The 25,187-nt window shown below is 34.8% G+C and overlaps 1 non-coding gene across 1 annotated transcript; it reads left to right on the top strand.

Moving 5' to 3' along the window:
* Positions 1-7,113: 7,113 nt before the first annotated feature.
* Positions 7,114-7,255, top strand: LOC132176782 (small nucleolar RNA Z247). The gene has a single exon (XR_009439640.1). It is a non-coding gene; the product is annotated as a small nucleolar RNA Z247 (small nucleolar RNA).
* Positions 7,256-25,187: the final 17,932 nt, after the last annotated feature.

Here is a 25,187-nt window from a genome sequence, read left to right as displayed (position 1 = left end):
GAATTAATGCAAGTTCCAATTATTAATTTGTGTTAGAACTACTTTTTTTTTTTTTTTTTTTTTACTGTCATATGCCAAAATTTTTTAATCTAACCTAGCTATAAGTCCAAAATATTCCATAATACCAAAACATATATATGGTACGTATATATACATAGCATGAATAAGATAGAATTGACGGAAAACATTAGATATATAGGATAACTCTGAGGTGAACATAAATTCCTACAACTAAATAATTAGAAATTAACGTATGATAAACCAAACCAAAAAAGAAAAAGAAAAAAGAGCCCATTAATTAGAAATTAACGTCTCATAAATGGATGGGATTTCTTTAAAAAAACATGAAGTGGTCCTGTTTAGTAGGTAAACTGTTATAAATATTGTTAGATTACAATACTAAATAGAAAATTTAGTTGGCTCTTTGGTTGAATTGTGGCTCATTGAGAATGGGGGAAAGGGATCGAGCTTTGGAACGAGTTATTGAGACTCAAACTGGTGCATTACAATTTGAAAGGACATAGCCTTACCATCAAGCTAACGCAATGCATATGTTGTTAAATTCACGCTTTTTCAAATAATCACCCTCTAGACTGCTTATAGAAATCGTAAATTTTTTTTCTATTTGAAATTAAATACTTTTTAAATCGCAATGTCAAGCGACTTATATTTTGCGAATATTTTAAAACGCAAATTATTCTTATGAAATCGCAATCCTAAACACTCTCTTAAACTGCAAAATACTTAATTACATGTATTACATTGGGATTCAATCTCGGATGTTAGTGCTTACTTCTACTGGGTAACAAGGGAGCCACAAGCACTCAACCATACTAAGAGCCTGTTTGAGATTGCTTGAAAAATATAGTTTTTAAGTCAAAAAGAGCTTTTGGGCAAAAAATTCATTTTTAAGCTTTTGCCAAAAGTGCGTTTTGTCCATTTTTAGGCATTTTGGACTCTTAAAAGCGCATTTAATTTTTATACCAAATAAGTACTTTTTTCTTCAAATGGGGTTTTTGAGAGTTAAAAGCACTTTTAGGCCCCCCAAACGCAATCCCAAACAGGCTCTAAGAATAAAGTGGACATTGTTTTAGGCACTAGGGTACATACGTAAAGCTCTTTGATAATTCACTACTTCTTCCAAAAGTTTAAGTTGATATAAAATGAAGAATTTAATTTTTTTTAACTAATATTTTAACACTATCCTCATGTGGACTATTTTAATTGAAATTAGAGATCAAACTCAAAACTTTGATTCTAATACTATGTTAAGTCGTCACTTATTCTAAAAGTTTAAGATAATAAAAAAAATTGTGAATAAATATTAATTTTAAGGGGTAACTTCACTTTAGACTCCTCAATTACCACGTGAATTGACAAGCCCCCCTCCCACAAACTTCAAAACTTTTCAATTGAACCCTTGAACTTTCAATTGCAATCAATTTGAACATCTCCATCAGATTTTAAACGTTAAAAGTGAGACAATAACGTTTATACCCCTAACTATTTATAAAATTTCAAATTTCCCCTTAATTCAAAATTAAAATACAGAGGAAATTTCACTTTAGACCCCTAAACTACCACACAATTTATCATACCCCCCTCAAACTTTGAAACCTCTCAATTTAGACCCATGAACTTTCAATTGCAGTCAATGAACCCCCTCGTCAGATTTTAAACGTTAAAAGTAAAACAATGACGTTTATACCCCTGATTTTTTTTATAAAATTTCAAATTTACCCTTAATTTCAAATTAAAAATTAAAAAATATATATTATATAAAAAAATGGGTAACTTCACTGAAGATCCCTGAACTTCCACTCGATTTAACAAACTCCCTCTAAACTTAAAAATCTCTCAATTTAGTCCCCTTAACTTTCAATTGCTCTCAATTTGAACCCCGCCGTCAAATTTAGCAGTTAAAAAAAAAAAAAAAAAAAGACTAAAATATCCATGATTTTCGTTTTTTTATTTAAAAAAAGGTTTTGGAATTAAGGGTAAAGTTGAAATTTTATAAAAAAAGTCAGAGGTATAAACATTATTTAACGTTTAAAATATGATGGAGTGGTCCAAATTGATTGCAATTGAAAGCTTAAGAGACAAAATTGAGAGATTTTGAAGTTTGGGGCAGTTTTGTCAAATCGGGTAGAAGTTCTGGGATCTTCAGTAAAGTTACCCTTAAAAAAAAAAAAAAAAAAATCACAAGATGACCCACAGTTGAGCCACCTTGTGACCATTTTTTCTTTTTCAAATTTTTTTAATAAAAAGAAAATTGAAGGGTAATTTTATCTTTTAAAGGGTTTTAACGGCAAAAATTGACGGAGGGGGATAAATTGACTACAATTGAAAGTTCCGGGGTCCAAATTGAGAGGTTTCAAAGTTCGAGGGGTCTAAAGTGAAGTTTCCTAAAAACGAAACTCAGGGATATTTTGGTCTTTTTAGGTATTTTCGTTAGAAGTAAACGGCTAAATCTAACGAAGATGTTCAAATTGACTGCACTTGAAAGTTCAGGAGTTCAAATTGAGAGGTTTTGAAATTTTTTGCTGAGGGAGGGGAGGGCTTGTCAAATCACGTGGTAATTCAGAGGTCTAAAATGAAGTTACCCTTAATAATAACAATGGAAGAAAGTTTTCTCCATGATGTGTTCCATGCACATTGGTGAGAAAAAATGTACACGATCGAGCCCATAAAATTAAAAGAAAAAAAAAAAGAGAAAAAATAATATTGGCTGATTCAAATATATCTTCCAATGCTAATTAACACGTTGGGGAAACTTCATTTTAAACTTTTGAATTACTACGCATTTTGAGAGCACCTCCCAAAATTCAAAAACTCTCAATTTACTCCCATTAACTTTCAATTTCAATCAATTTACCTCCCTCCGTTAGTTTTAGCCGTTAACTTCTAAACGGAAATGCCTAAAAAGACCAAATTACCGTTTAATTTTTGTTTTTTAATTTGAAATTAAGGGTAGATTTAAAATTTTATAAAAAAATTCAGGGGAATAAACGTTATTTATCACTTTTAATGTTTAAAATTTGACAAATGAGAGGGAGAGGTCAATTGAATCAAATTAAAAGTTCAGAGAGTTAAATTGAGAGTTTTTGAAATTTAGAGGGGTCTTCTCAAAATACGTTGTAGTTCAGGGTCTAAAATGAAGTTTCTCCTAACACTTTTGTGGTTTTGGTGAATTGGATCATGGGTATTCTATTGTGGGGCACCAGTTTTGGCTAAAGAACTCAACAAGGATAATCATTCTTGGTTATAAATATTAAACATTTTTTTTAAAAGGATAATATTAAATAGGAGTAACTTCACTTTAGACCCCTGAATTACCATCTGATTTAAGAAACCCCTCCAAAAGTTTCAAACCTCACAATTTGAACCCTTGAACTTTCAATTGCAGTCAATTTGAAACCCTCCATCCGATTTTAAACATTAAAAGTGAGACAATAACGTTTATACCTCTGACTTTTTTATAAAATTTCAAATTTACCCTTAATTTCAAATTAAAAATTAAAATAGGTAACTTCACTGAAGACCCATGAACTTCACCAGATTTGTAAACCTTCCCCCCCCCCCCGAACTTCAAAATCTCTCAATTTGGTCCCACGAACTTTCAATTCTACGATCAATTTGAACCTCTCCGTTAGATTTTAAACATTAAATGATATTTATACCCTTAATTTTTTTTTTATAAAATTCCAACTTTAACCTTAATTTCAAAAAGTTTTTTTTTTATTTATTTTAAAAAAATGAAAATCATGGATATTTTGGTCTTTTTTGGTATTTCTAACGGCTAAATTTGACGGAAATGTTCAAATTGAGAACAATTGAAAGTTTAGAAGACTAAATTGAGAGATTTTGAAGTTTAGGAGGAGTTTGTCAAATCGAGTGGAAGTTCAGGGGTCTTCAGTGAACTTACCCTAAATTAAAAAAATATATTATATTATATTATATATAAAAAAAATTAATTTTTTTTTAAAAAACAAATTTTTTTAAATGATTTTTTCTTAAACGAAAATTGTTAATTTTTTTAAAACGAAAATTTTTATTTAAAAAAGTTATAAAACAAAACAATTAATTTCAATTTTTGTAACAAAAAAAAAATCAAATTTTTTTTTTCTTATAAAAAGGTTTTTTTTAAAAAAAAATAAAAATAAATAAATTTGCCCCCCTTTGGATTTTTTTTTTTTTTTTTTATTTATTTATCAAAAGGTTTCGTCATTTGAACATTGACAATTTTTGGTAGTCTAGGAGGGACAATGTTACAATTGAAAGTTTGGAGGGGACATTGTCAATTTGGTGGTAATTTGAGGGTGGTATGTGGACTTTTTCCTAAATAAAAAAATCACAAGATGACCCACGGTTGGGCCACCTTGTGACATTTTTTTTTTTTTTTTCAATTTTTTTATTTTTTAATAAAAAGAAAATTGAAGGGTAATTTTGTCTTTTTAAGAGTTTTAATGGCAAAAATTGATGGAGGGGTTCAAATTGATTGCAATTGAAAGTTCAGGGGTCCAAATTAAAAGGTTTTGAAGTTTGGTGGGGCTTCTCAAATTGGGTAGTAACTCTGCGGCCTAAAGTGAAGTTACCCCTATTAAATAATTGACTATGTGTTCTAAGTAACCTAATCATATACAATTAACTCAATTGGATATCTTGGCAAATGCAAATATGGGAATGAGATTTACCAAATCCACCTAATAAACTAATATTTTCTTCTTTCAAATAAAATTTCAAATTTTTAATTATTCTTAAAGTAGGGGCCATGTACATCGTTACACCTCCTATAATGGAGTTACACAATCCTTGTGACCATGGCAGCACCTGTGGCCGCAGATATTAATCGGGCCAATGTTGGTAAATTGTAAAAAGAGTTAATACATTCTAATGAAAATCATGTAAACTATACAATTGTTTACATTTTTATTTGGCTCTAATGTTTTAATAATGCAAGAGGGTGCACATTAGCTTTTGGAAAACAGATTGTTAATCATGGACTATTCTGAAGGGATCATGTCCTTCCATAAAGTTCAAGGGAGCCCCTTTCCCATGCATTTTTAGCCAAAACGCTACGTTAAAAAATGTAGAAAATTAGAGTAAACTTTGAAACCTTTTATACATATTTGTATGTGATTAAGATAAGTTGAAAGGGTACGTACGGTGCATATTTTTACAAGAGAAAATAAGGTAAATATCGATAATCATGGCTCATCGTAGTGTAAAGTGGTTTAATTTACATTATAAATATCGATAATTATCGCTGATATCTTGCATAAGAAGAGAGGAAAAGTATGGAAAAAACTATTAGATTAGCCAACTTCTTTGTCATCTTTTTCATCTTCATCTTCCTTGTCAGAACATGTGAGTGTTCTTCCCTTCCTTTATCCATCCTATTGCCAAGATGACAAAACATAATCTGACATCAAATCCTATATTTTCTGCATTCTATTTCCTTTTACCTTTGTTGTTGGGGAGGAATCACCCCTTTTTGGGTGTTTTGATTCCCTATAATTGATGTGGACCAAGTAATAACAAATTAAAACATGGAAAATGATAAATTGGCTACTTTGAGAGAGCCGTGATCTCCAATTACTACTTCGAGAGAGCCTTGACCTTCAAAACACAGTTTGATAATCAACTCATACTTTGTTATTGATAGTCCCCCTTTAAATAGAGAAACAATATACTATGAATTACATAATAGACCAATTAGGTCTTGACCTGAACGACTCTAATAAAGAATGAATCCAACTATTTATTGGATTATAAAATCTATGGAGATATACTCGTTATTGGACTCTAACACGACACCGGACAATATCAAATAATTATGATCATATCAATAACCCTTTTTCCAATTTGCTCCAAAAATAAAAATATCAAATCCTTTAGTTAATTGGAGAGTAATTAAATCATGTTTTTTTTTTTTTAAATTATTATTATTATTATTATTATTTCTGTTCATGCATCATTAATACACTTTGATTTTTTTCTTTGTTGATATATATATATATAGCACACTGCTGTGGGATACTACGGGCGTAGAAGCCAAACGTGGTCTTGTGTAGTACTAGCAATGCCGAGAATGGGAGGATGCAGAGTATGGAGATTGTAAAGAGAGATTTTTGACGTACTATTGCTTCTTTCGGAAGAAATACTTTTAAGTATTATTTTGTTGAAAGAATATGTTTTATGTTTTCCTTTTTTCTATTAATCCTTAATTTATACATTAATTTTGTGTTTTTTTCTTTGTTGTAAATAGAAGGAAGTATGCTATATTCAAGAGAATTATCATGAGGTTGTTGAATTTATGTGTGAGATATATTGGAAATAAAGAAGCTTCACAACAACTCAATCCAGAATTCAAACTTAAATCTTTTGCAGATAAGATATTGGAATATTCAAATTCAAATGCTTGTTATTTAAGTTTTAGATAATATCTCAACAAATCAAGAGATTATTATTCTGGTATAACAAGCCTATATTTTGGCTTAGTTTGTTTGTAATTAATTCTTTAAATAGAATACTAAACCCATAGTTCAGATGGGCTGATTACAATTATATTATACAGTTATTGTTTTCATTATATGGTATTAGAGCTATATACGACCAACGTCTAAATCCATGGCTTCTTCATCTTCCTCCCTAGTCCCTATGTCTTTCCATCCTTCCAATTTAGTTAAACTTGATCGTGATAATCACATGACTTGGTGCACCCAAATTGTCCCTTATCTTGAGGGAAATGATTTATATGGTCATGTCACTGGTGATGTTCCATGTCCACCAAAATTAATTGATTCTGTAGCCACTACATCTTCCCCTTCGATGTCCATACCCAATCCAGCGTATAAATTGTGGTATCAGTAGGACAAGCTCATTCTCGGTGCTATTGTTTCCACGCTGACAGAAGCTATTTTGCCTTATGTTTATGGCATTAAAACTTCACGTGAAGTTTGGGTTTTGCTAGAGAAGATATTTGCTTCCGAATCCAAAGCCCGCATCATACAAATTCGCTATCAAATATCAACTATGAAGAAGAACAGTCTCTCCATTTCTGATTATTTTTAGAAGGCCCAAAATTTATCTCACACTTTGGCTGCCATTGGTGAACCTATAAAAGATTCAGAGCTCATATTACATATTCTTGCAGGGCTTTCTGGAGAATACAACTCCGTGGTAACATCTATTACCACTCGGATCGAGCCTGTTACTTTAGAAGATCTCTATGCCCACATGCTCACCTATGAGCAACGTTTGGAGCAACAACACACGCCAATTGACTTGGCTGTTTCATCTATAAATGTAGCCCAACATCAAGGATCTTCCAATAATTTTCCCAAGCAACAAAGGAATTTTTCCTCCAACAATTACTCCTTTGGAAGAAGAGGACGTGGTAGAGGGAGAGGACGTGGTCCCCCTCAATTTTTCCCCAATGCCGGTTATACATCTCAGAGGCCCACTTGTCAATTGTGCCTCAAACCTGGCCATACTGCAGCAAAGTGTTTTCACAGGTTTGATCATGCTTATGAGTGTGTACCTCCCCCTTCAGCTTTTCTTCTCACCTCTTCATCTCCATCACAAGACATGAACTGGTATCCAGATACAGCAGCTACACACCATTTAACCAATGACCTTTCAAACCTTAATATGCAAGCTGAAGAATATATAGGCAATGAGCAGATTCGTGTTGGGAATGGTCAAGGTTTGGAAATTCTCCACTCTGGCTTAGCTTCTTTACCTTCAGCTAAGAAAAATTTTTCTTTAAAATCATTGCTTCATGTTCCTGATATTCAGAAAAATTTAATTTCTGTCAATCAATTCACTCGAGATAATCATGTTTCTATAGAATTTAATCCTTTTGATTTTCGTGTCAAGGACCTTTGCACCGGAACTCTTTTGCTCAAAGGCCCGAGTAAAAATGGTCTTTATCCTTGGCCATCATCCTCTTCCATCTCATCTCCTCCCATTGCTTTTATGGGTGAACGTGTCTCCGTAGATTCTTGGCATCGTCGACTTGGTCATCCTGCTTTACAGATTGTTCAAAAAGTCATCTCCAAGCACTCAATTCCTGTTTTGTCAAATAAGTCGTCTCAAGTGTGTTCTGCTTGTCAACAAGGCAAAATGCACCGCCTCCATTTTGGTTCAACTTCTTCAGTTTCTAGTTCTCCTTTAAATTTATTATTTCTTGATGTATGGGGCCCTACTCCTCTACTTTCAATTAATAATAAAAGATATTATTTATGCATCGTAGATGATTTTAGTCAATATTCATGGCTTTTTCCAATAACTTCTAAATCAGATGCGCTCTCCATTTTTGTTCAGTTTAAAACTTTGGTTGAAAATTATTTTGAAACTACCATCAAATCTGTTCAAACTGATGGTGGTGGAGAATTCATTCCAATTCAAAGACACTTGAGCAAATCTGGTATCTCTTATAGGCAAACTTGTCCACACACTCATCACCAAAATGAGAGTGTTGAACGAACACATCGCCATATAGTAGATATCGGATTATCTCTTCTTTCTCATTCAAAGGTACCTTTTAAATTTTGGGATGCAGCCTTTGATATAGCCACATATCTTATTAATAGGTTGCCTTCTTCTGTCACACAAAATAAATCTCCCTTTGAGATTTTATTTGCCAAAACTCCAGATTATAAATTCCTAAAAGTTTTCGGTTGTGAATGTTTTTCGTACTTACGTCCGTATAACAAAAATAAATTTTCATTCCGGTCAAAATCCTGTGTTTTTCTGGGATACAGTAAACCTCACACCGGGTATAAGTGCTTTGATCTTGATTCAGGAAAAACTATAATTGCAAGACATGTCGTTTTCAATGAAAGTGTTTTTCCATTCCAGCACTCTTCTCCTACCGGTTCAGCTCCCTCCAGAAAATATATTCGCATGGTTAATCCAAAAATCCCACAGTTTCAAGACGACCATATCACATCTGCTGCTCATGATGTGTCTTCACCTGCAACACTTTCTCCAACAATTCAAAATCCTTTGTCTCATTCTACTTCAATACAAGGTTCACGTCAATCAAGAAGTCAACATGATGTGTCTTCACTTTCTCCAATAATTCAAAATGCTTTGTCTCATTCAAGTTCAATTCAAGGTTCACATGCATCTGCAGAATTTCCAAGAAGTCCAAGTGAATCTTCCACAGAATCTTCTCCTCAAATTCCAACCTTACAAATTTCTGGCACATCTGACTCAATGCATGTTGACGCTACAGATCAAGCATATGAAACAGCCCCACCAACCGAGACATTCAGCCAAAGCCTCCAGCAAGATAACACCATAGCGCAAGCTACGGACACCACCCAGCAACAACCTATGCCATCCCTCCCTCAACGTACACATGGCATGATTACCAGATCACAAAATCACGTTTCCAAGCCAAAAATCCCAACCGATGGAACCATCAAATATTCACTACCTCATGCCTTGACAACATCTCTCACAGCCACAGCCATTGAACCCACCTGTTTTACCTCAGCTGTGAAAGATGCTGTATGGCGAGATGCAATGACCACTGAGTTCAATGCACTAATCCAGAATGGTACATGGAAATTGGTTTCATCCACTCCCTCAATGAATATTGTAGGCTCCAAGTGGGTGTTTCGAATTAAAAGAAAAGCTTATGGTAGTATTGACAGATATAAAGCGCGATTGGTAGCTAAAGGGTATCATCAGCAACCCTGAGTTGATTTCAGTGAAACTTACAGCCCTGTCATTAAACCTATCACAATTCGTGCTGTTTTATCTTTGGCTGTGTCTGTAGGATGGGTGATGAAACAGATTGATGTAAGTAATGCTTTTCTTCATGGAAACTTAAGTGAAACCGTCTACATGTCACAACCACCAGGTTTTGTTCATCCCCAATTTCCAAATGCAGTATGTGAACTCAAAAAGGCAATTTGTGGTCTAAAACAAGCACCACGAGCTTGGTTTTCCAGACTAAGTACAAGGCTTGTTGATATGAGATTTGTTAGTTCAAAATCTGACTCATCTTTGTTCATATATAAATCCTCTGGCATTTCTTTATTTGCATTGGTCTATGTAGACGATATAATTCTTACAGGTTCTGACTCTACATCAATTGATTGACTGATTAAGGTGCTCTCTGAAGATTTTCCCATAAAGGAACTTGGGAATTTAAATTTTTTTCTTGGAATTGAAGTCACTCAAATTCCAGATGGTATTCATTTATCTCGGCAAAGATATATATCAGATATTCTGCAGAGGACAAACATGGATTTATCCAAGCCAATTACATCTCCGATGGCTGCTTCTTCTCCATTAAGTAAATATTCAGGTGTATTACTCCATATCGCAGTACTGTAGGTGCTTTGCAATACCTAGCTATTACCCGTCCAGATATTTCTTTTGCAGTGAATAAAGTTTCACAATTTATGCATAATCCACGTGACACACACTGGTCGGCAGTAAAGCGTATCCTACGCTATTTGAAGCATTCAATTACACATGGATTAGTCATTCGAAGAAGCTCCTCATCTCAACTTACAGCATATACAGATGCAGATTGGGCTGGGTGCCCAGATGATCATAAGTCTACCTCTGGATATTGTGTTTTCTTTGGACAGAATCTAATTTCTTGGTGCTCCAAGAAACAACCTACAGTCTCTCGATCAAGCACATAATCAGAATATAAGGCCATTGCTAATGCTGCTACTGAGCTTACATGAATCTAATCCCTCCTCTCTGAACTAGGAGTGTTTTTGTTGACGCTTCCTATTTTATTATGTGATAATATTGGTGCAACGTATTTGACGGAAAATCCATTGTTTCATGCAAGAACGAAACATATTACCATTGACTATCACTTCGTACGTGATAAAGTTGCTGCAAAAACATTGGTTGTAAAATTTTTGTCCAGCAAAGATCAAATAGCTGATATTCTCACCAAGCCACTTGTGTCTACACATTTTCAGCATCTTACTCTCAATCTCAACGTTTGTCCACCAAAGTCGAAATTGTGGGAGGGTATTGGAAATAAAGAAGCTTCACAACAACTCAATCCAGAATTCAAACTTAAATCTTTTGCAGATAAGATATTGGAAGATTCAAATTCAAATGTTTCTGAAGATTCAAATTCAAATGCTTGTTATTTAAGTTTTAGATAATATCTCAACAAATCAAGAGATTATTATTCTGGTATAACAAGCCATATATTTTGGCTTAGTTTGTTTGTAATTAATTCTTTAAATAGAATACTAAACCCATAGTTCAGATGGGCTGATTACAATTATATTATACAGTTATTGTTTTCATTATAAGATAAACACTATTCGCCATAATGAGTATTAAGGATATGTCTGTATGTTATTACTAATTGCACCATATCCTTTAATAGGAAGAAGACATCTCAACTTAAAAACCCAAAAAATAATATAACCATTCACACCAAATAATTTTCATTTTGTTGACAAAATACCTTATAAACAAAATACTCATTGATAAAACTACCGGAGCCACCACCTTGGTTGGTTTTGGAGACTCTAGTGTTGAGGGCTCGAAGGTGGGTGGGGGGTTCGGTGGTGTGGTAGACGTTGGGTTAGAATAAATGGAAAATTCCATGGGATTGATTTGAATTAAAAATACGGTGTTTTCATCTCTATTATATTTGATGCTTTTACCTGATGTATCAAATTTCAATTGAAGACTGTAAACGATGATTTTACACTACATCCTGATAAAATAGGCTCTATGTATTTATAAGTAACATTCTCGTAGTAAGATCCATGTACATCGTTATACTTCCTATAATGGAGTTGCGCAATCCTTTTGACCATGACAGCACTTATGGCTGCAAATATCAATTTAGACAACGTTGGTAAATTGTAAAAAGAGTTACTACATTAATATAATGAAAATCATGTCAACTATACAATTGTTTATATTTTTATTTGGCTCTAATGCATAAATAATGCAAGAGGTTGAACGTTAGCTTTTGCAAAATAGGTTGTTAATCATCGACTATTTTGAAGGGATCATTCCTTCCATAAAGTTCAAGGGAGCTCCTTTCCCATGCATTTTTAGCCTATGACCCCCCAATTGCTGACTTATTGCCATCCAAAACGCTAAGTTAAAAAGTGTAGAAAATTAGAGTAAACTTTGAAACCTTTTATACATATTTGTATGTGCTTAAGATAAGTTGAAAGGGTACGTATGGTGCATATTTTTAAGGTAAGGTGGTGGTGTTATGTTTGAGAGCCTCTTCTATCACGATGTAGTGTGTGTATATATATATTTTACAGCTTTTAAGAAAAATTTGACACATCAAATAAAAACACCAAATACAATAGAGATGAAAACACCGTATTTGTAATTCAAATCAATCTCATGAACTTTTTCATTTGTTCTAATCCAACACCCACCACCTACGCCACTGAACCCCCCTTGCACCCACTTCCGAGCCCTCAGCATCGAAGTCTCCAAAACCAATTAAGATGGCGGCTGTGGTAGTTTGATCAATGTGTATTTTGTCAAGAGAAGAAAAGTATTTGGTGTGAAGGGTTATATTATATTTTGGTGTTTCAAATTCAAGTATATGTTTCCTATTGGATGGTGCAACATAATTAGTTTACACCACAACCTAATTGAAGTTATTCTCTTGTGAAAAACAGGAGAAAAAAAAAAACAAAAAAGAAAGATCACTTAATATTCTATCTCTAGCCTATTAATCAAAGATTTTTTTTTTAAAAAAAAATGTTGATATTAATAATGTTAGGGGTCACCTACTTAATCATGGGTTGTCATTATTCTAGTCTCATTTTCAAAAATGAAGTGGTTTACATTATAAATATAGATACTTATCATTTGTCGCTCATATCTTGCATAAGTAGACATGACAAGCATGGATAAGAATATTAGATTAGCTAATACATATAGTAGAAGGCATTTTACAAACCATAAAATAACAATGCAAAAATTCTGTGGCATTTTCTGTTAGAAGACAAAATCTAAACAGATCCAATGATTTCCTCCTCCATGTTTCATGGGATTGTATATTAATGTTAAGAATATTAGGTTAGGGTTATTTATTATTTTAGGGTTAGTTACTTCCTTATGAATTCTAGGTTTTCTTAGCCTACTAGGTTTACATTTCCTTAGTCTATTAGGTTACTTGTCTATTACTCATAGCCTTTCTATAAATAGAGGCCTCTGTAATACTCTTAATTTAATCAATCTCAATACAATGTAGTCTATTACATACTCCCGCTCTCTCTCTTCTCTCTCTCTCTCTCTCTCTTCTCTCTCTTAATATTATATTTAATATAGTTATATATTTTATCATGGTATTAGAGCAATTGGCTTACGCCAGTCGATCCAATGGTCTTGTGCGGCGTCCACCACTGCCTTCCACACTGCACCTAGCCACTCAGTTCCATCTTCACCACCAACACAAAATAGCAGCCATGGGTCTGTCAACAAATTGCTGCCATTCTTCAACAGAAACTACAGCTACAAACACCAAGTAGCCCAACAGCTTCACTGCCTCCAACAAGGCAAAGACCCGGAATTGCTGCCCCTCCGCTCGCCAGCATCAGCCCATTGCACATAACGGGCCACTCAACCGTAGCACCGGTCTTTGCCTCACCGACAACAGCCCCTTCTCTAACCAACTTCAGCTTCATCGCACGTCCCTCGAACGTTCCCGGAGTACCCTATGCCGGCGTCCTTCCTTTAAGCCATCTCTGTTGCAGCTCAATATGCAGAGAGAAACTAGTGGAGAGAGAATTTATTGCAAATTATGCAGAGAGGATGAAAAAAAAAAAAAAAAAAAATCTTTTTGACCTTGAGGTAATATCTAAAACCCAAGGTTCACTTCAATTCATAGTTTGTCAGTTTCAATATGGCCCATTGTTAGCCCAATGTCTTGGCCTTGTGGTAATACCTAAAATCCAGGCTTTTTTCATGTCTCTAGCCTAGGTAACAACCAAAACCCGGGCTCATTCAAGCCATGTTTGCTCTTCACTTCTTGGTCACTTCTCATCCTAGTTTCAAGAAAAACATAACATTTCATTCAATAATACCACAAGCATAAAGCTCTTATATCACAGAGCAAAGTTCTGAAGCAACCATAGCATAAAGCTACAAGATTACTAGGTTTAGTACACGATTCAAGACCAATCCGTTAACCCATGACTAAAATCAGATTTAATACTAGATATGTGACAGATAGATTTAACCAAATGCATGGATAGTAATTATTCCTCGACCCTGAGAGCGGAAAGACTCTCATGCCGAAACTCTTCCTCCTCGACCCGAATGCCAGGATAATGATCACATCCACAACTCAAAGGTCTGGACCAAAACTAATTAACCCGAAGGTGACATAGATCGAGTGAGAGAGAAAAGAGCCTTATTACAAGCCGAACAAAACAGGGAAAAACACACGCCAAAACACAAATACATCTTAAAAAAGCAACAGAATAGGGAAATAAAACAAGAAAAAAACAGCACACTCCGATCATGCACACGTCGGGAACCGAAAACCGAAAGGGCATTGGAAGCTCATCTTGGCGGGGATGCGTCGAAAGGCCCAACAGTGGAAGGTGGGCGGCGAACAAGCGCAGAGAAGACCGGCAAAGCAGGACCTAAAAACAACCACAAAAAAAAAAAAAAAAAAAACAACAACAACAACAACAACAAGAAGGAACCACCAAAACAGAGAAAAACACAGGGAAAATGAGCACAAAGTGGGTAGATGGTAGCCGAAAGGGAGCCGGACCCGTGCAGGCTGGAAACCACCGCGTAAGGGGCATGGGAGCTCGACGCGGTGGGGGCGCATGAAAGAAAACCCTAATAGTGGGCGGCGAAACGGCAACATAGGTCAGCGGCAACCATAGACAAAATCCGAACCCACAAAAGAGCCAAAACAAGGCCAAAGAGCCCACTGCAGAAAATGAAGGCGGGGGAAGAAAAGCGGTAGGGAATGGGCAAAAAGGGAGAAAAACAGAGGGGGGAAGGAGCGGCAAGGAAGGGGGAGAGGAGGCACTGGGCTAGGGCATCACGTAAATAACTAGCACCGGAGCGAGGTGGACGAGGGGAGGAGGGAGGTAGCCAAACGGCCAACCCTCCTCCCTTGTATGGCTGAAGGGTTTCGTAAATTTAATTATTTTTAATCAATACTTTAACACTACTCCTTGCGAGTGGGCTAAAACTCCATTTTTTTTTTTGACATGTCCACACAAGAGGGGGGAGGATGATTCGAACTAGTGACCTCCACTTCATTAAGTGTGGTCCCAGCCGATTGAGCTACTTCTTAGGAACGCTAAAACTCCATTTTAATAGGTAATTAAGATCCAACATATGAAAATATTTATTTAAGTGAAATGTTAATTGTGGATTTAGAGTTCGAACTCATGACCTCTGGCTCTAATACCGCCACCAGCTAATGCCAGTATTTGATCTCAAATGGTCTTGTGAAACTTTTATTTTTCTTTTTGCTGCGAGCTTCGCCATTTCATCTTTTGGTTCACTGGTTTTTGTGTATTGCCATAGCCAAGCCGGTAGTTGTTTGTTTCTGACAGACGAATCAAACGCAGCGTACCTTGGGGGCTATATCACTTCGAATCAAAGGTTGTGAGCTCTCCTCTCCAATGCTCTATTCATGGACATGTGCCTTGATAAGCATTGGTTGCTGCACATACAGTTCCACAAAGGATAATTCTTCCTCGGCATTGCATAATCGCTTTCCCTAAGCTTTAGAGATGGGCAATAATTGACAATATTACCATCTCCAAGGTAGATGAATCTTTTCTTGCCGCATTTATAAACAAAAGCTTTTATTTGGTCAATCACCATACCCTTGTGTTTGGCGGCTTGCCTTTAATTCGACTATTTATTTTATGTAAAAAAAAAAAAAAAAAATTGATTTTGTGTGGTGAAGATGCAAGGTGTTAAAAAATAATAATAATAATAAAGGAAGAAGAAGGAAACCCAAAAAAACAAAAAATCAGTTGAGAAAAAAGGCCAAGTTGCCCATATTATTTTTTTCCCTTTGGCCCATTATTTGGTCTATTGTTGGTCATTTGTAGACCCAGAACTATCTTTTGGCCTTTGTGGTATTATTTAAAACCTAGACGCTGTCTTTGCAGTATTATTTTAAGACCCAGGCCCATAGTTGGTCTCCTTTCAACCCTTTGTTGGCCCCACCTTCGTGGTATTGTTTAAAACCCATGCTTATTTCGCCCACAGTTGGCTTTTATTTGGGTCCCTTTTTTTTTGGCCTTTGTGGTATTATTTAAAACCCATGTCCATTTTAGCACATAGTTGGCTCTTCTTTTAGTCCTTTGTTAGCACAATTTTTTATCTTTGTGATATAAATTAAAGACCCATGCCCATTTAAGGCCTATAGTTGGCCTTATTTTCAGCCATTTGTTCATTTTGGTCCAGAGTTGGCCTTCTTTTAGGCTTATAATTATTTGGGTTAAATACGTTATTCACCCTTGTGGTTTAACTTTTTTATTTTTTTTACCCCTATGGTTTACTTTTTTATCATAGGAGGCCCTCCTAGTTTGCCTAAAGACGGAGATTGTCCCTCCATCAAAATTCCGTCCAAAATTTGACGGAACGCAATGTCAACACCAATCACGGTTTGACATGTGTCTATATAATTAATTAATTAAAAAAATAATTTTTTTTAAAAATTAAAAACATTAAAAAATTATATTTAATTAAATTAAATAAAATTAAAAACATTAAGAAATTATATTTAATTAAATAAAAGAAAAAAGAAAAAAAAAATTGGGGGTGGTTCGGCCACCCCCAATGGCCTTCAAGCAATTTTTTTTTTCTTTTTTTAAATTGGCCCTTTTTTTAAAAAAAAAATTATTTTTTAATTAATTAATTATATGGACACGTGTCAAATTGTGATTGGTGCTGACGCGACGTTCCATCAAATTTTGGACGAAATTTTGACGGATGGACCATCTCTGTCCTTAGGCAAATTAGATGGACCTCCTGTGATAAAATATAAACCCTAGTGGCCAAAAAAATAAAGAAGTTAAACCACAAGGGTGAATAAGGTATTTAACCCTAATTATTTTAAGGCGCATTTCCAATCACCATGCTGACCGCCTCCAATCACCGCCTCCGACAACTACCATCTCCAGCCAAAAAAAAAAAAAAAAAGAAGAGGAGAAGATAAATCAAACTCAAACTTCCAAAATCTTTCACCTTGAGTTTGAGGGTGGATGTTATAACATACTGTGAGATTTGATATTATGAGATTTGATTTCAGCGGTGATAGAGACATAAAGCCTCATCATTAACTTTCAACATTAATTATTAATAGAATGAGAAGTAGATGGAATTGAAATGTATTTAAAGTTTATATAGGTTATGTAGGTCAATTGCAAGTTACGCGGGTTCACCCGAAATTGACCCGTTTATTAATCGAATCTAATCAGGCCAACCCAATTTGACCCAAATCTTATTACACTAAACTCGAATCCACCAATTATGTCGTATTCGTAAATCGTGTAAAAAATTATTAATCATATTCAAATCCTCGGTTGCATACCAATCTCTATAAAAGATAAAGTTGCCATTCAGCTCAAAATCATCAATACAATATAGTGATATACACACATTTAATAACACCTTAATGATCATTATGGTGATCGAATAGTGTTCGACACCTCACCTACAACTTGAAATTGAGAGAATCATTTTTCCAAATTTTAACAACCTCATGATAAGTCTCTTGAATATAACAAACTTAATACTGCTATTTATATAGTTTATAAACGGTAAATTAAAAAGCCACATGATTTTTGTATTGAGATAAAAATATGTAAACTCCAATTAAACCCTGGAACGTTCATCGCTTTTACAATCACCTTCTTAAAATTCAAAAAGTCTCAATTTAGTATATCCAACTTTAAAATTTTTGTAATATCACTCCATCCTAAAGGAGGCCTTAGAAATTCCCAAAATACCCTTAATTTTTTTAAACAAAATTGATCAAGATAATTTTAGAAATTTTATAGGGTTATAAAGGACATTTCACCTCTTTGCTCGTTTCAAAACCCTAGCAGGAGAGGTGACATTGCAAGCTTTTTTAAAGTTTAAATCAAGCTTTTTTAAACTTTAAAAGGCGATTACAAAAGCGATAAAAGTTGGTGAAGTTTATAAATTAACCGCTTCTTGCATGTATAATCATGCATTCCCACCATTGTCGGTATCAATCAGAAAGTAGCAATAGCAAGCAAACAAACTCCAACAACAATCTCCATGGTGTGCATGCTCCCATCCCTTGCATTGGTTGCCACATTCATTACTGGTGACGCATAGTCCATACCAAGTTTTGCTTTTGAGTTTACGATAGAGTTGCTTCCTTTTTCTTGAGCTTGCTACCATGGCAACATTGAAAAAAGATCAAATATATATGTAGAGAAAAAAAGTGTAAAACATATAAAATAATTAATTTATTAATTCCTTAAATTCATAAAATTAATGCTTAAATATATATGTTCCTACAAAAGAATATATAAGCAATATATAATATGATTTACTCTGTGATTAAATGATTTGATTTTCAATTATGTGAAATGGCAATACACTCACCAGTGTTCACGAGGAGGATGAAGATAAAGAAGATGGCAAATAATCGAAAAGTCTTAGCCATGATTTAATTTCCTCAATATTGTGCAAGATATATATGAATGATAATTATCGATATTTATATAATGCCACAGTAGGTGATTGTACCTTCGTGACCTCAACCATTGTAAATATCGTAGAGTTATTTTTATTTTATTTGAGACTATGACATAAGAAGTTTCTTTGATTAAGGGTGGGTTGATAATAGAATATGAATTGGTGTTTCATTAACTCGTTGAGTCAGCTACATTTTTATTATTATGTTTTTATTGATCGGTACAATGAAGAGTAGGTAAACAAAGTAGCCTGCTTTGAAGTTTGAGGTTTCCGATCATTAAAAAAAAGGGAAAGTTTTATTTATTAATTTTGATCTTTCATCATTTTTGCAATCATACCTCTTAAACTTTAAAAAAATGTTGTTAGGGTTACAATCTTTCAGAACTTCTTGCAATGTCAACACTTCTGTCCAAGTAGTCCTAAGATGTTTATAAAATTACAAAACTACCTTAATTTAATAATTAAAAAAATTAAAAATTAAAAATTTAGAAAAAAAAAAAAAAAAAAAAAAAAAAAACTTAGCTTCTTGGGGGTAAGACTCGATGTGGATCAAAAGTGACATGTAATTGGTCACACTAGACCCAGAGCAGGTCATACTAGGCCCACAACGGGTCCGTAGGTCACTTGTGCCTCATACTAGTGATGTGACTCAACATGGGTCTGTGTTATTTGTATTTCTTTTTTTAGAAAGATGGTGGTATTTTGAAATTTTCCTTTTTTCAATAGGTTTAACGTTGAATTTGGACGGAAAAATAAAATTAAAAAAAAAAAAAAAAAAAAAAAAAAAAGGATTTTGGCTTTGACTTTTCATTCTTTGTTTTTCACAAACATAATTAGACCATTTTTACCTTTTCCCTCTTCTATATCTCCAAATTGCCTCCACTTTAAAACTGCACTCGATCTACAGCTTGGAATGCTTCTTCTGCTTCTTTGGGTCTCCTCCACAACTAGGCTTCATCAGATTAAAAGTGACTCTAATGGTGATATTATTAAGGTTGCTTCAAAGAGATTATTCACTAGCTAGTGATGCAACCATTGGAGAAGCCCAAGCAGCTTTTCTTGACATCCAAACTATTGCCTCTTGTCTAGTTAATTTACTAATTGTTGAGGGCAATGCTCTCAATTATGTTACTCTTTCCATCCAAAAGCCTAGTTTGGTCGCAAATAGGAATTTTTCTAGTATTATGTTTAATGTTAATTTTCACTTTGGAGAAGCCCAAGCAGCTCTTCTTGACATCCAAAACTATTGCCTCTTGTGGAGTTAATTTACTGATTGTATGTTGAGAGCAATGCTCTCAAAGTTACTCTTCCCATCCAAAAGCCTAGCTTGTTCACAAATAGGAATTTTTCAAGTATTATTTTTAATGTTAATTTTCACTTGCTTTCATTCGCTCGTTGGAAAACTTTTCAAGTTTCTAGGAATGCTAATTATAGAGCACATACCATGTGTTTGAAAGCATTTTCAACTGGTCTTCTATTTTCTCTTCCATCCGGATCAAGAATGAAAAAGATCATCTCTTGTAACCGTTTCCCTTTATCAATTAGAATAAATAAATAAATAAAATAAAACGTATAACAAATAGAACACCATGACTTTGGTAACAAAGTCAAAATCTTTGAAAGAAATCTTCAAAAGTAAAATCACTACGAGAGCAGGCAACCCGAAAAAAATTATCAACCATAGAAGAACAATTACAATCAGTCTTATACTTACAAACCCTTTAAAGTAAAAAAAAAAAACATGAATGATACTAACAAATGACCTGTGTGTCCATTTACTGTAGTAGCATAAAAAATTTGGCATTTCTTCTACAGTATCTTCCCTACATCCAGAACTCGATCTAGTGACTGAAAGTCTCTGTAATTTAATGAGAAAAAAGAAAGAGGTTTGCGTTTCAGGCCCCGTTTATTTCGCGTAAAATGTTTTAAGCTAGAAATAATGTATGGCGTAAAATCATATCTAGGCATATAATGATTATGTGGCTAACTATCCGAGAAAAAAAAAAAAAAACACCTAGATAAGCTGATTGCCCATAGTATTTTTGCACATTTAATGATGAAGAAGAAAAAATTTCAATGATAAATCCAGAAGTATTGTATATATACATACATGTTCTTTTGAGACATACAATTAAATATTCCTTATGTGGGTTCCAATCATTTCCTAAGATCTAGTAGGGCCTTCGGAATTGAATTTTTTTGGATGTAATAAGGCAAATGTAGTTTTTTCAACGGACCGAAATTTCCTACATATTGGTTTGTAGGAAATTTTCTACAAATCAGTTTTTAAGAATGACATGCACATGTCTCTTAGTATGTGAGAATTACGTATATTGTTTTTTAATAGTATGTGCTTTCCAAATGTTTAAAGGACATATATTATTCTTATAGATTGGTTTGTAACAATTTCTTACAAATCAGTTCATAAGAAATTTCTGTTGTTTCTGTCGTTTAATACAGAGAGACTCCTACTGTTATCCTGTTTTTAGGGAACATTGTGAGTTACTTGGGTATGCCCCATGTCCCTATGTATCATTTCACTTTTATTCTTGTCAATTCAATCATATTTATTAAAAAAAATAAAAAAATAAAGAACAACAACAACACCCAAAATAATGATTAGTCCAAGTGAGATTAACTTAATAAACAATTACTAGAATCATAAAAAATAAAAAATAAAAATAAAATCCACCTAAAATAAATTGAATGTTCCATCATAAGGTGGTGTACAGCTCACTGAGAATGGGTGTAAAATAAGATTATGTGTTTGTATTACTTTTATTTTTATTATTGAAATTATGAAGCATTCCCCTCATTTGGGACTATTTGGAAAAAACATCACTTATATATCAAGCAAGTTAACCAAACGAATTTTTAGCTGTGGTTCTCAACATATATTAACACATTTTTAAAAACAAATGGAAGCTGCATGTCGTTGTTTAACGTAGTTGTTGATTTTTCGTACGAGTCAAATACAATATAATATTTTCAGCGAAATTATTTTTAAAAATATTTTCCAAACATATTGCATACAAATTAAGCACAAATTGTTATATAGTATGAATTATCATCAGCAATATATATAACTAGTCCAAATCACATTGGCGTTTGTTATCAGTAAAGAATAACGCATACAAAACTGCATACACCATTTTTATGTTTTCTCTAGCCTAGACACCGAAGAAATAAGGGAAATTTCACTTAACCTCTTAAATTGTCATTTATTTTGCAATGTTCCCTTAAAGTTCAAAACCTCTTAATTTAGTGTATTGAACTTTTAATTTTTTTCAATGTCCCTCATCTCTATTGGGATTTTCTGTTAAATCTCAACAAAATTCTCAAAATACCTCCCATTTTTTTTAGAAAAAAAAAATATATATTTAAAATTTTTTGCAAAGATTGAGGCATGGCATTTAATTTTACAAATATCGTTAAATTCGAACCAACGCCTTAATCTTTGTAATTTTTTTTGGTTTTTTTTTCCTTAAAACAAATAGAGGTATTTTGGGAAAAGTAATGATGACAATTGAAAGATTGATATACGAAATTGAGAGAAATTAAACTTTAGGAAGGACACTGCAGAAGTGATGATAACTAAGAACTATTAAGTAAAGTTTTCCAGAAGAAATATGCTTATATATATATATAGTCTCCTATGGTGTTTCCCCATCTGCAAATTCCCTACTTTGAAGAAGTACTCCTGTATCCATACCGTGCACAGGTGATCCCTTCTCACTATCATCTCCCACATTTTTTGCGGCCAAAGCTCCACCAAAATCACTGATATTCCCCAAAATCAGCAGAACTATGCAGACCATGGCGGTCCAAAATGCAATGCCAAAAGAAGTGGCAATCTTTCCGGGGGCTATTGAAGCAACTGCAAACCCCATGAAAGTGCCGAGAGCTTTCACCCACGTGTACCATATTGAAAAAGCACCTTCTTTGCCAGATGGGGAGCAATCCAGCAACAGAACCCGTCCAAAAGCATGCAAAAGCCCTGTGGAAGTGCTGTGAACGGCGGCGAAAAACAAAACAAACCGGTTTTCCCAACTCTCCTCCTTGAAGTAGAATCCGGCGCCGGTGGTGGCCGTTAACAGAAGAAAGCCGAGCAGTTGCATTTTCACTGCGTCCGCCTTGATGAGATGCTGCAATGGTTGCAATAGTGGGAGAGAAAACATGGGGAATATGAAGTAAATCAACCAAATGTAGAGGAGAAATAGTGGCGTAAGACACAAGTTGCCGACGAGGAAAAGCACCCCTCCGGTGAAAACACACATGGTGGTGAACGAGGAGAGGAAAACTCCGGCGAGGCTTCCGATTGCATGAGGGTATTTGAATATGGAAAATGCATGGAGTTTTGATGGGGAAGAAATGAGAATGGTTTCACATGTTCTATTGGCGCTGGTGAAAACATGGAGAATCCCAACGAGCCATTGAAGGCCGCTGAAGATTGAGACCACCCAGAGGCTTATGAACTCCTGATTTGGCGCCTCTCGGAGCATGTGGTAGGCAAATGCGGCGATGGTGGCGGAACCCGTGCAGCCGGCGGCAGTGGCGTAAACCGAGAGCCAACCGGAGATAGATCTGCGAATTGGGAATTGGCGCTCTCGAAGGAATGGTCCGGTGAAGCCACGGACCATTAGGCCGAGGTGGCGGGTGTGGCAGGCGCCAGCAATAGTGTGAGCGGCAACAATGGCGGTAATGTATGGCAAGAAGATCCATGGGGTTTTAAAGAATCCGACAGGGAGACAGAAAATAACTCCAATGCCGATGGCGGTTGCCGCCACGAGTGATTGTTTTTGGCCGTGGTCGAGGAGGAAGGAAATGGGGCTGAGTATGGGAGCAACAATGAGGAGACCAATAGCCCAAGAAATTGATGTCCATTCTAATGGGGAGAATTTTGAATTATTAGCCGGAATTGAACGTTGTGTTAATCCTTGGTACCTACAATTAACCACAATGATATTGTTCAAATTTTGTTGATCGAAAACATTGCAAGTAAGGTAACTCAATGGTATGACATATTAAGCGACTCAAATAAGGATACAGATTGCTAGCAATTTAGACATGTGACATGATGCCCACCAACTATATAGGTGGTTTGACTGCTCAAAATTTATTTAGACATGTGAGTCTTATATAAAGCTTTTCACATTATTTATCCAAATTGCTAGCAATTTAGATAAGTAATTGTTGTGAATCTCAATCCTAATTCCAAAGCATGATAAGAGGGAGAGAGAGAGAGAGAGAAAGAAAAGAACCACTTATAAACCATATTAATTACCCATAGTATTTCTACACTTTAAATTTCTTAAAAGACTAATGTTATACACAACACATTTATGTCACTTTTATCTTAGTATGCTGACGTGGCGGGGTTTAATATTTATTCCTATTAACTTAAATAACGTAAAAACTGAAATTCTCCTAAGAAAAAAATTACTTAGGCCTCATTTGGTTCGCATAATAAATTCCTTGAAAGGAATAGCTAATCTTATGGTATAGTTATTCCTTTGTTTGGTTATACACTATTCATGAGAATACTAATTTCATACACACAGGATTAGTTAAGCCACTCATTTTTGAGTGGCTTAGCTAATCCTTAAAGAATGAAATACATTTTTCAAAAATACCCATATAATTTTTTTTTTTTAATTTTAAACTTAAAACAAAATAAAAATATGAAAAATAAAGTAGATGGCTTGACCACCCATAGGGGTGTGTTTGTTTCACATAATTCCATAAATTGATACATTTAGCTAATATATATATATATATATATATATATTTCTTTAATCTTATGATTGTGGAAATATAATCAATTTCCAAGAATATGTAGATCGATGAGATAAAGAACTTACAGTATCATTTCCTTGTCCCTACAAAGCAAGCCCCGGGAGTTGAAGCTGTCACCATGCTCCGGCGCCGGCGGCCCCGACACGATTTGGCTGATGATGAGCGGGAAGACGACTGGCATCAGAACCGACTGAATGAAGTAGGAGCAAAACTCATACAAGTACCAGCTCCACACTTCCACTCTAGCAGGCTTCTCTTCATTCCCTGCATATCCCTTGTAAGCCTCCTTAGCCCTCTCCATCTTCATGGCCACGCTCTGGACGTCTGGCGTCGCTGTTCCGCCTCCGTTTCCCAGCGGCCCGGTTAGCGATGATGACGACTTCAACTCCGGTACAGTTTCGATGTCAGGTGTTAGCTCCGCCATTTGACGGTTTTGGAGGAGGAAGTGGAGGTGGTTAAGAGAGTAGGGAGAAGGAGTAGCAGAAGAAGATATAGAGGGTGTAAGAATGGTGGAAATACAGCTGGGTTGCGAAACTCTCAAAGACGTTGAGAAGCCTCGGTATGTCCATTAATGGTAGAGAGGGTATTTTGGAATCATTCTCAACTCTACTTGTCTTTCAGCTTTTTATCCTAGTATATATCTTTTCACAGATTGTAATAGTTTGGAAAACTGCTGAATATATATATAT

This window comes from Corylus avellana, chromosome ca3, assembly GCF_901000735.1.
Source record: "Corylus avellana chromosome ca3, CavTom2PMs-1.0".
In the NCBI taxonomy this organism is placed as follows: Eukaryota; Viridiplantae; Streptophyta; class Magnoliopsida; order Fagales; family Betulaceae; genus Corylus; species Corylus avellana.
The sequence above is the reverse complement of the archived record's forward strand: the minus strand, read 5'-3'. Positions and strand labels throughout refer to the sequence as shown.